Source organism: Seriola lalandi, unplaced genomic scaffold (genome assembly GCF_002814215.2).
Source record: "Seriola lalandi dorsalis isolate HSWRI2012SDOR001 ecotype SW California unplaced genomic scaffold, Sedor1 jcf7180002054554, whole genome shotgun sequence".
Lineage (NCBI taxonomy): Eukaryota > Metazoa > Chordata > Actinopteri > Carangiformes > Carangidae > Seriola > Seriola lalandi.
This window is the reverse complement of record NW_019525107.1, coordinates 1,185,468-1,196,867: the sequence shown is the minus strand read 5'-3', so window position 1 is coordinate 1,196,867 and position 11,400 is coordinate 1,185,468.

Genomic DNA, 11,400 nt, shown 5'->3' with positions numbered 1-11,400 from the left:
GCCCCGATTTAGGAGTCTGCAACACATACAAATGTTTTGATGTTTGGAATTAATACTTTCAAGGAGGCAAAATGTGTCATGGAAGATGGGAGCAGGCATTTAAACAATTCGGGATGCTCGTAGTGAGGGCACATGCAGCATTTTCTGTGCTGGTCAACATTAAACTGGTTACTACACTTTACCTCTGATCACCTGAAACAGTAAAAGTTTAGGAATGGTACTCAGAGGCATCCACAAAGAGAAATATGTATCTGAAGGAATACTTCCACTGCATGCTCTGTTCACAGATGTGAATTATTCATTAATCAAACACCCACAATAACATGACACAAATATGCATGACATTTAATCACAACAGACTGTTACACTGGTTCCTTCTTTCAGTTGGAAAAGTTGACTTCAATAATATCTGTGAGAGGGACAGAGGAGGGAATCTATTAGATGCATTGTGGTCTTAAATCCCAGTTCATCAGGAGGCCTTAACATTTGCAAATAGAACAATTATTATTTTTTTTTTTTTTAACAATGCCTCATTGGTCTCCATTACGCTGATTACTGAATTAGTCAAAGGCACAGTATGCTTTCAGTGATGTTGTCCGTGTCCCCCTTCTTTTTTGACAAGACTGAAATGAGGGTCCAGGGAAGCCTGGCAGCATCTTTGAGACTGGGAGATCACGAATGTAACGCAGTCTGGGATGGTTTAGACTCTCAGGCTCGTGCCCATAAAGAAGTTTGATTCACTGCTCCGGTTCAGGACGGAAAGCAGAGAGGAGGGAGGCAGGTGAAGGGAGAGCGAGAGACGGAGATGAAATGGAAAACCACTGAGAAAGCACCAGAACACACACCCCTCTCTCTCTCTCTATCTCTCTCGCTCTCTCTCTATCTCTTTCTCTCTCTGTCTCAACCTCTCTCTCTCGAACACGCCTACACGACTGATCTGATACTCAATCCAAGCTTCACGGATGTGTGAGGGGCCAAACAAGAACAGACACGAAAAAACGCTGTCACTGTATGTCTTAAACATACAGGCTCACCTGCAGCTATATACAGACGGACCTTCGATGCGTCCTCTCCTCTCTGTTGCTTGGTAGAATAGTGAGGGTGATAGAGCGTTACTCTCCAGCCACTACAAGGGAAAAGCAAGGAAGTGGCAGTCAATCGCTGGCAATGAGAGCCATGACGCAGACACGCAGCAACAATACACTGACAGGGTGGGGCAAGGACAGGTAGTGACCAGTTCACTGACTTGTTGCCAAGTACCTCAACAAAGTACAAAACTACCCAGTCATTTCTTATAACCTTTTTTTTCTCCTGCTGTTTTTACCCTTTGCAAGTAAAACAACCACTGACAGTTCATTGTCTTGCTTCAAAAACCCCCTGTCCCTCCAGAACACATACCTACACACAGTCTGCCTTCATTTCTTAATGTTTACAATGACAACTCCCACATATACTACTTGTATTTAAACTGATTAAAGCAGAATCAGGGAAACCTAGCCCCTGCCGCAAAACATCAGATGCGATTTACTTTTCAAAATAACAGGAAGGACAAAATAGCTTTTACAAGTCCATATTTTGTGTTATTGTTGGGGCTGTCTGCGTATGAGGGTGTGTAATGCAATGTCTGTGTGCATGTGTTTGTATGGTAGCCACAGTGACGGCTCTGATTCGAAGGTGTCTAGTTCCTTCGCCTGGCTGGCTCATCCCAACCCCGTCAATTTTCTTTTTCGGGCTGTTTGTTGCTTGTGTGCCACTGGACCTGTTGTGCAATGCTTATAAAATATTTAAAGGGACAGGAGGCCTTCAGAGAGTGGTCAGCGACATCAGGATGAAACTGTGAAGCACCCCGGGGAAACCCATAAGGGTAATACAGTATCTTCACAGTAAACAGAGAATTAGGAATTTAATACCAACAGTAAATCGCTGAGTGAGTAAACTGCAATAAAATATGCATGGTAAGCACTTTGTATTATTTTGTAGATTTGTTGAAATGTACAACTGTCAGCTACCAGAGTTAAAATACAGCTTGTTGCTAAAAAAAAAAACCCCATAATGAATCAACTGTCTGGAGGGAAGGTGGAATAGTGTACTTCTGTGTCTGACTGTGCGTCACCTTTATGCCTTGTGTTGACGTGTAGCCTACACAGACTGGTAGATTAACTATAGTCTTAACAAGGAATGACCTCCCATAGTGGTGAGGTGACTGGGATGGTATCATCTTTCGTGCTGAGGCTAAGAACCTTCTTTGTAATCTTCTTAAAAAAAGGAAAAATAAATACGCAGCCTTAGTATAGAGTTTGTTATACCATCAGCACATTTAGAAGAGAGAGTGCGAGATGGAAAGGGAGAGAGAGACGCTGACTGTAGAAGCAGGAGCTGCAATGCAGACCACGGGGCAGCCACACGCTCTTGCATCATCTCAGAAATGTGGCATCTTTTGGAAACTGGACTACCAGCCAGGAGAATGAGAAGACCCGATTTCTCCTCCAGGGAAAATCCTTCGTGTGGTTGCCACCCTCAACACGAACACAAAAAAGGTATCGAGGAGTGCCAGGCAGAAGATGCTGAGCAGCTCTCTCTCTTGCTGACAGTCCAGAGTGAACAGGAAGGCCTTGGTAACACTTTGTTTTACGGGTCCCAGAGTTTCCTATAATTTCTTACAAAGGAACTGATATGTTGCAGTAAAATTTACAGGAAGGATCCTGATAGTAATTTGGAATGAACTCTTGGAAAGATGGAGACTGTGTTCTGTTGGTACACTTGCATTTCATTAAGTTGATTAATTGCTGGTGCAGCCTAGAGACTGTGCACAGCAGGTCACATGCAAAAATGTGAAATTTGTCCGCAGCCAAGCATATGGAGATCAAATTAACAAACATTTACTCTGCTTTAAACTGATCCAGTCAATAAGATCTTAACATTTCTTTCAAAGAATTTTTTTTCTGGAAACAAAAACACCTCTTATAAACTTAATCCAACAAACTAAACTGAAATAATTAGTAGTCATTAGTACACATTTCATAGCTCTTTCCAGGAAACCTCCAGGGAAAATATTGGAAATTACGGTAACTGTAAAACAATGCGTTACTAAGGCCTTAGGTTTTCCCATTGCATCATAACAGGCAGGTGCAGACAGAAATGTCAGCATTAGCTAGATGATGAATGTATGATAAAAACCTCACAAATGCTATTGTCCGCTTGTAAAGATATACACTCAGAAACACAGGCAGCAATGTTCCCAATAAAATAACGCTGAAAACTTTCTGACTCATCACTTACCAGCTCTCTAAACCGAAAAGGAAACGCTTGTTACCACTTTTGTAAAATCCTCTGTTACCTTTTTAACAATTAAAAATACGTCAACAGGCCCACCCATATAAACATACATGATGCTCACTAATGCAAAACCTCTGTATAAGAAAACAACGCTTCTTCACCAATCAGATGTTGAACTCCAGCTGCTTGCTACTAGGCCAATAAAGTGCTGCTGTGCAGCTTGTGGGCCCAGAGGAGCTCCTCCCATCCAATGAGAATCCAGCTTTGGCACGATGGCCTGTGATGCTGCAGCTTTAGGAAGTCCAGTGCATGTGAACTGGAGAGAGGCCAAAGCAGAGTCACTAAGAGAGCAAGGTAAACAACTTCTCTCTCTTTCTCCCCCTCTTTTCCCATTTCTCGGTTTCTTTCTCTTCTCTCCTTTTCTCTTTCTCTCCGTCTCTGATCCTGAGTGGTGACATTTAGCCCCATCCTTTGCTCCCTTTCTCCAGCAGATAAATACACAGATAAACAGAAGAGAGGAAGACGGAGATATACAAGCTGTGTACTCGTTGAAGAGAGGTCCAGCCCAGAAATGACTGCGTCACCATCTCTGTCTCTCCTAACTACGCAGAAACAAATGTGTCTTGGGAAGGCTTTTGCCAAATCCCAGTGGCCCTGGAGGGTGAAAACAAATCACATGACAAAAAGTGCCACTAGCCACAGACACCAAGCTGATCTGTTGTCTGATTGCAACAAACAGCTGGATCCTAACCGGTCTCTGCCTTCATACATGCCTGCCTCTCCCACCCCATGCTCACTTTTTCCATCAACTCCATCAAGAGTTAACCACAACAAGTAGGCCAGCAGTCAACAGTTCGAGCACAGATACATATATATACATATGTAGGGAGATGAAAAATAACAGTTTTTCCGCTGAATTCAACCACCAACTTATCCTGTAATTTCATTTGATGGCTGCCGTACTGCCCACCTGGCTGCGTCGGCACACACTCCCATATAATGGTGTATTAAACATATAATACTGTTTCATAATAGGTCATACGGCACCATGCATGATTGTATTCACCTATTTACACCAATGTAATCATCCGTTTTCCCTGTGGTGATGGTGGCAAAAAAAAAAAAAGCGATGTTCGAATACCTCGATAATTCTCTGCAAAACATTCCTGACTGAGCTTCGCTGTGGTATTAAGAAACCTCCAGAATATTCTTTTGTTAACCCCTTTGTAGCACCTCTGCCCACCCAACATACACCTTACCATACTATCATAACAAGAGCTAGAGGAACTGTGTCACATCTTCAGCATCCATGTTGAAACTCCCGATACCAGCTCACAGGAACTACACGGCACACACAGACACACAGACACACAGACACACAGACACACACACACACACACACATATATATAGTAGCGACAGGCAGAGCAGACCAACTACCAAGGAGGAAGAGGAAGAGGAGGAGAAAGCCGAGGTTGTCCGAAACCATTGTGTCCACTTCAGGTGGAAAACTCGATGACTCTGGGCTTCTGTTATCTCAGCTTCTGTTTCTCCCAACATGAAAAAGTGACGTAGCAACTAATCCAAAATCTCTCTCTCTCTCTCTCTCTCTCTGACTTGCTCTCCCTCCCTCTCTGTATCTCCCTCTCTCCCTCTCTACTTGCCTCTCAAACACACGCACTCTTTATTTTCATCTGGTTGCAACAGCAGATCTGCGATTAGACTGCTACTTCGAACTAACACATATACACACAAACAGAGCAGACCCTACACAAATGCATATGTACGTGCGCATGCACGCAAAGCTACGCACAGGCGCACATGATCACGCTATTCCTCTTCCTGAGTGTGACGCAGCACTTAATTCTCTGTGCTTTTATACCACTGTTGTGGCTACACAACGCAGCTTCTTGATCAAGCTGAGCCAGAAACACACTTGCTAGCTGCCACACAAGGCCAGTCAGCACGAGCAGACTGCAGTTAAAGGGACCCTACCACCATGGCTCCCCTGTCCCCCACTCTGTGACGTTGCTCTGTCCCCATTTCCCCTATGTTCCCTTATAATTGGGTCTCTCTCCCTCTGCGCTGCCCTCCTCTCTGGCGCTCTGCTCTCTGCTCTCAGCTAGAGACACACTCTGGCTCCTCTGTCTGTGAGGCTGAGCTGACTGAGCCTCCTCGATCACCTGACAACCCACTGGTTTTAAAGGCACATCACCAGCTTATGTATCAGTTGCATAAGCACTCAGATGGTCTCCTGGCTTATAAAATACCGTCTAATGAGGGATTCCACTTATCTCTGAATCTGCACCAAAAGGGAATATTTACATGATGCTCGCGTTTAGGCTGTTGTGATACCAACATGTTGGTTGATACAGTGATTTCTAAGATAGAATCCTTTCTGCTCCTCATTCAGTATTACTACTTTTCACTTCCAGAACAGAGCTAGCATTGAAAAAACGCAAATGCGAGGTGACTGTCAAAACTCTGACACTTTACCATGAATAGGCCTACCACATTTACTTCTTCTTAGTTCTAGGTGTTTCCTACCACAGACCTCATCCAGAGGAAACAAAGAACCGTTTTATCCTCTATATCTATTCAAAATACTGTGATCTACTAAAACAAATCATGGCTCATGTAAAATGACAAGATTAAAAAACATGACTGTTAACTGATATATAATAAATACAAGTGTATTGTATTACATGTAAAACAAGAATGTAGCTGTATCTTTAAAAGGACTGTGTTCCTGCTTTATAAATAGTCTGTTTCAGTTCAGTCAAACATTAGCAGAGTTTATTTTAAGAATTTGGGCCTTTGCTGTTTCATTTGATTGTTCACGTACCTTGATCAGATGACTCTTCATTTCTTATGTAAATTGGGCAACAGAGCTGTGGGAAGATAAAATGAGAAAAACACATTTGAGAGTGCAACATCAAAAAAATAATGCCATAAAGATCAACAATGCTTTTAAAAAAAAAAAAAGAGCATTGAAAATATTTCATTTGTCTTATATCACAGAAATAAGTCAAGACAAATGGATAGGATGACGCTACTATATATGATTATTATTATTATTTATATACAAAACAAAGGGATCTAATTATACTGGGTTTTTATTATGTACAAAGTTAAAATTAAGATACTATGAGTCATTTCTCAGGATCAATGTCCATAATTAGTTTGAGGAAAGGTCAGTCCAATGAAAAATAATGTCTTAAAGGTCTGAAATATGTCAATAAGCCAATTTGTGTTAGCGTAGTTACCACTGCAATTGTGTAAACAATGTCCAGCAGGGCAATAAGAGGAACAATCTTGGTACTGTCTCTTTTATGAGCTCGTCTGTTCTGAACAAGGCTGTGCCCATTAGGTCTGTCTGCATTTCTGAAGCATAAAGTCCCCTTTATATGCTAAGCTGAAATGAAAGCTTTGTCTCGGTTAACAAAAGGTAAACAAAGCTTCTGTCTGTGTCAGCTCACCACCACATTTATTTATCACAGAGATATATAATAATGTGCGCATTCAACAAGTGCCTTCATGAATGATTCATAATTTACAAAAACCTGGGGAAATACTTCCACAGGGGACAATGTTTATTCCTAACATCATAACTGTTGGCTTGAATTCAAGTGCTGAACTGCAGTCAGCGAAATTTTGAGAATATTTTCTATGCTGCAGTGCGGTCTCACTGACTGGTCAAACCTTGTAGTTTTACATAGGATAATTCAAAGGCTACCTGCACAAACCATCCCTTTATTTTGAGGCCTTAAATTTTTCCATTACCCTCATGTTACACGTCTAGATTTTCATCCAGCATTTCATGTGGCTGTAAATTTTCTTCCCTGGAGCACTTGTAGCTCGTGATGTTCTAATTCCCCACTGGAGCCAGAGGATATGGAGCCCACAGCTTTACCTTACAGGACTGAGAAAGGAGAGCATTGGTAATAGCATCAGCTTTCACCCTCGAGCTGTAAGGGGAAAGGTAAGGGATCTCAGGGATCAAAGCATGTTTGCTCTGAGCAGACTGGTAGATGCTGAGGATATTGATCTGAGGATTGAGGTCTATCTTCTCTTCAGTCTATGTGAATCCTATGCAAGATAACAACAATAACACTAACACTTTACATTTAAAATTGTATTACTTACACAATATAATGAAATAACTGACGCATTTAATGCTGAATGCTGTCATATGCTTGTACCTGTTATACTATATTCATACCTGATCATTACAGGTACAGCATTAACGATATTTCGGGAATTCCTGCTTTACGCAACATCCTACAGCCTGTAGCCTCTAAGAAGAACAGGAAGTTATAGTTTGACAGTGGTTTGTGTTTAATGCTGACAGAGACATGCTACAGCTTTAAAGACACATCCAAGCACTGGGCCTTCCTGCCTGCTATTTATGCTCCTCATCCAGTGGCGACTGTGTTAATTTTAGCCATGTCATCTATCAGCCATGCCTGTTCCACTTCCTAAACCTTAATCTCTCCCTTGGAGAGGTGCCCAGTCAGCTCCATTGATATTGTTCTTGGCTGTACTGGGAACAATGGGCATAGATCCTAAGTGCACCCACACATACATTTATACACATACAGTAAAAAAAAAAAAAAAAGGTACTACGTTTTTTGCATTGTTTTTATTGAAAGTAAACAGTGTGATCATTTTCTGTTATTACCTGCTTTGCAGTTCCCACTCCGAAGAATGCAAACAGGTTCTCTCTGGCATTGTCAGCTTGTGCTCCATCATCATGTACTGTATAAAGAAAAAAAAAGAAGTCTTGCAGAGTTTTACCCTCACCGAATCCTAAAACATCCCAGGAATTATTTCATGACATGTCAAACATGCTTACACAGTGAACTGAAATATTTTCCCTCAGCTCTTCAGTTTCTGGCATCGGTGCTGGACAAATCAGACAATGACCTTTGTACAGACATAATGTGACACTTTGATGTTGAGCAACAGCAAACTATCATTTTGGTTTTATGCAAGTATGTATGTATGTATGTATGTATGTATGTATGTATATGACTGCTGACCTCCGGCCACACCCTGCAATTAAATACTGCCAATATGCAGCTGGCCAACTGTTATTAAGCAACTTTTTGACAATAATTGATATAAACAACGGGATGCTGAACTGTTGTGGCATTTGTTTCTATGTGTTGTTTGCTATGAAGTGTACTGGCTCTTACCTGCCACAGAATGTTGAAGGCAATACATAATTTCCTTCTGTGAAAAGATAAATATCAACCAATTTACATTTCTAAGCTTCACTTTGTTGTTTTGTTAGATTCTCTAATATATTAATTTGCTTAGGACACATTCTATCACAACATTGGCAGCATTTTCTCCTACTGTGCTTGTCAGTCATCAGATCAATTGCAGTCGGTTTGCGGTTTTGGTGTTTATAGAGATGATTTTTTTTTTTTTTCTAAAGCACAACAGATGGATGTGCCAGTCCTTCTGTCAACAAAATAGTTAAGAATGAAATAAAAACCTTTTCTGGCTCTCATTAAGATGTGCAAGCTGCTGTTGTACCCTCACTCAGTAGTGTTGCATCAATAAATCCCAATAAAATATCTGATTCATTCCAAGAACACTGTTTCTGTTACTTCATGTTCAGTACAAGCTGTGCAATAAGCCTGCACAAATACGCCATCCTGTGTTAAAGAAGAGTATTGCTTTTGGAGGGTTTGTTTACATCAGGAATAAAAAGTGCGTATGACATAGAAACCTCTGGATGGATGGAGCTGAGTCAAGGCGCTGGCACAGTAGGCACACGCACTTTAGGTTTACAAACAGTAAAAATTAGCTTCTAATAAGAATCAATAATATGTTTAAAAAAGATAAACTCATTGAAAGTAATATATTTCTGCAAACTGACAGTGGGAAAAAACAATCTTACATAATTTTAACTTTAGGCCTTTACATAACAAAAGATTTCTGAATTAAGTAACTAATTCTAAATTTCTTTACACATGTTTTTGTTTAAATAGTCTGTACAGCTGGAATGGGACATGACACACTGAGAATCTTCACAGACACTCACATGTGACAAAATTCAAAGTCAGTATCCTGTAAAATACATTTCCTTAAAAAGTAGCAGAAACATATAGTTTTCCTTAAGAATAATATTTTTTAACAGTGCACTACTTTGAAGTACTTCCCCCTCCTTTGTAACTTAATCAAAGTTATTCTGCCGCTTATAATTTTGTTATCACGAGCTGAAACTGTGATATCAGGGATATCCCGAGCTGAATCAAATATATTTAAGTCTTCAATCATAACCCTAACAACAAACACAATTGACATTGAACAGAAAAAACATCTACCTCATACATTAAATCATTACGCAGTACCGCATGGATGACCAGACCCCTCACTCCTGAGGTAAAAATGAAGTGCGCAACATCCTCCCGCAGCAAGCATCCAACACACCTCTCCATCCCATCCTGCTCCTCTGCCCTGTCACTGGCTCCGACGAAAAATGAGCCACAAATCCGCACAGACATGTTTTATAAGGAAACAGCTGAGAGCAAATACCTCGCTTATTTCCGGGTAACGTTGGAAGCAACGTTGGAAACTGCGCACTACACCGTAATTATAAAATCACGGTCATGCGTAATTCTTCATTGGCCTTAAATGAGAAAATACCGTTTAGCAGTCGTAAAGAAATGAAACATTAAGCAAATAAAGCATGGAAGTGATAAAATTATGGAAATATTACACAGAAAAATAACAAATGAGGGACGTTACTAAAACAGCCTACCTTCCACCACAGACGCACTGTAGCCTAAATCCATATATATGATGGTATATGACTTACCGAAGCAGAAAGTGGATGTAAATAAATAGTTTTTTTGGACGGGTTGGGTGGGTGGGGGGACTTACCGACACCGCCGCTTTCGCAACACCTCCGGTCCATTTACTATCACAACTCCGTCACCTCTGCCATAATCTCCCATCAACCCTCTGGTTATTATTAAATCCAGAGTGGTCCCCAGCCCTGATGAAAAATACACAGTCCATCGACATTTTAACAGCAACAACACACTCTGGCCACGCCCACTCGCACACACCCCCGTTTCCTGATTGGACGTTGCTCCGAAATGCGTCGACAAGATCACGTGCTTTTGACGCATGTTTACAAACAGGCGTAGAGCGGGAGTCTGTTCTACAAAGCAAATCTAATAAACTATGAGGATACGGAGCCTAAATTCTTAGTTGATGAAACCTGAGATGAAAAACTTCGAGGTTTCGTTTTCAGAACAGCTGATCTGAGTCAGTTCAATCAACTCTAAGTACGTACGTAGTGAGTGAAAAAATAAATCGTCATCAATGGAGCTCAGATAATGCGATTCACCATGGCAATGGGTAAATAAAGAGTAGAGCAGGGGTGGGCCAGACATTGTAAACATTCAGGTCTTATGTCTTAGCCCCAATTTAATGCTATATTCAAGGTGAACTCTTGCAACAGTGAACAGAAAGAACTCTTACTCTGACCATCATGCCATACTGTCTCTTGATGTCCATAAGTGTTGGTGCTGTGTGTGTCCTTGTATGTGTGATTATGTAAGGTGTCCCTTATGATCTGTAAAGGACAATAATGATACTTTGAACTTTGAGGGGACATGCTCCCCCATTCACAGCAGCTACATGCACCACTTACTGTTATTTACTGTTGTTTACTGTTCTAATTGAGCAGTCATGGATCCACAACAAGGCCATGATATCACATTTTTTTTAAGGAATAGCATCATAGAATAAACAACATGGAATTGTACTGTAATATTATCGAACAGTATTTTATTTGATCTACTCCTGATCCCTCTGTTGTCATTTTCTCCTCTTTTCTTCTTCGTTCACTCTCTCAGCTCGACTCATCTATCCCTGGAAATGTCCTCAACTCAGCAGGATAAGTCTTTGAAAATTGTGAATAGCTTTTCAATTTTCATTTCAATAATTTTAATTTTTTTTCCTCCCAATTTTTCTTTTTTTTTCCCCACCTTACTGGTTGGAATAATTATTTTAATTGTCTGTTTAACAATGATAATGCCTGCAACCTGGCCAACGAAAAGGTAAGCGTTAACGTTCCAGCACACGTCAGACTGTCAATCAA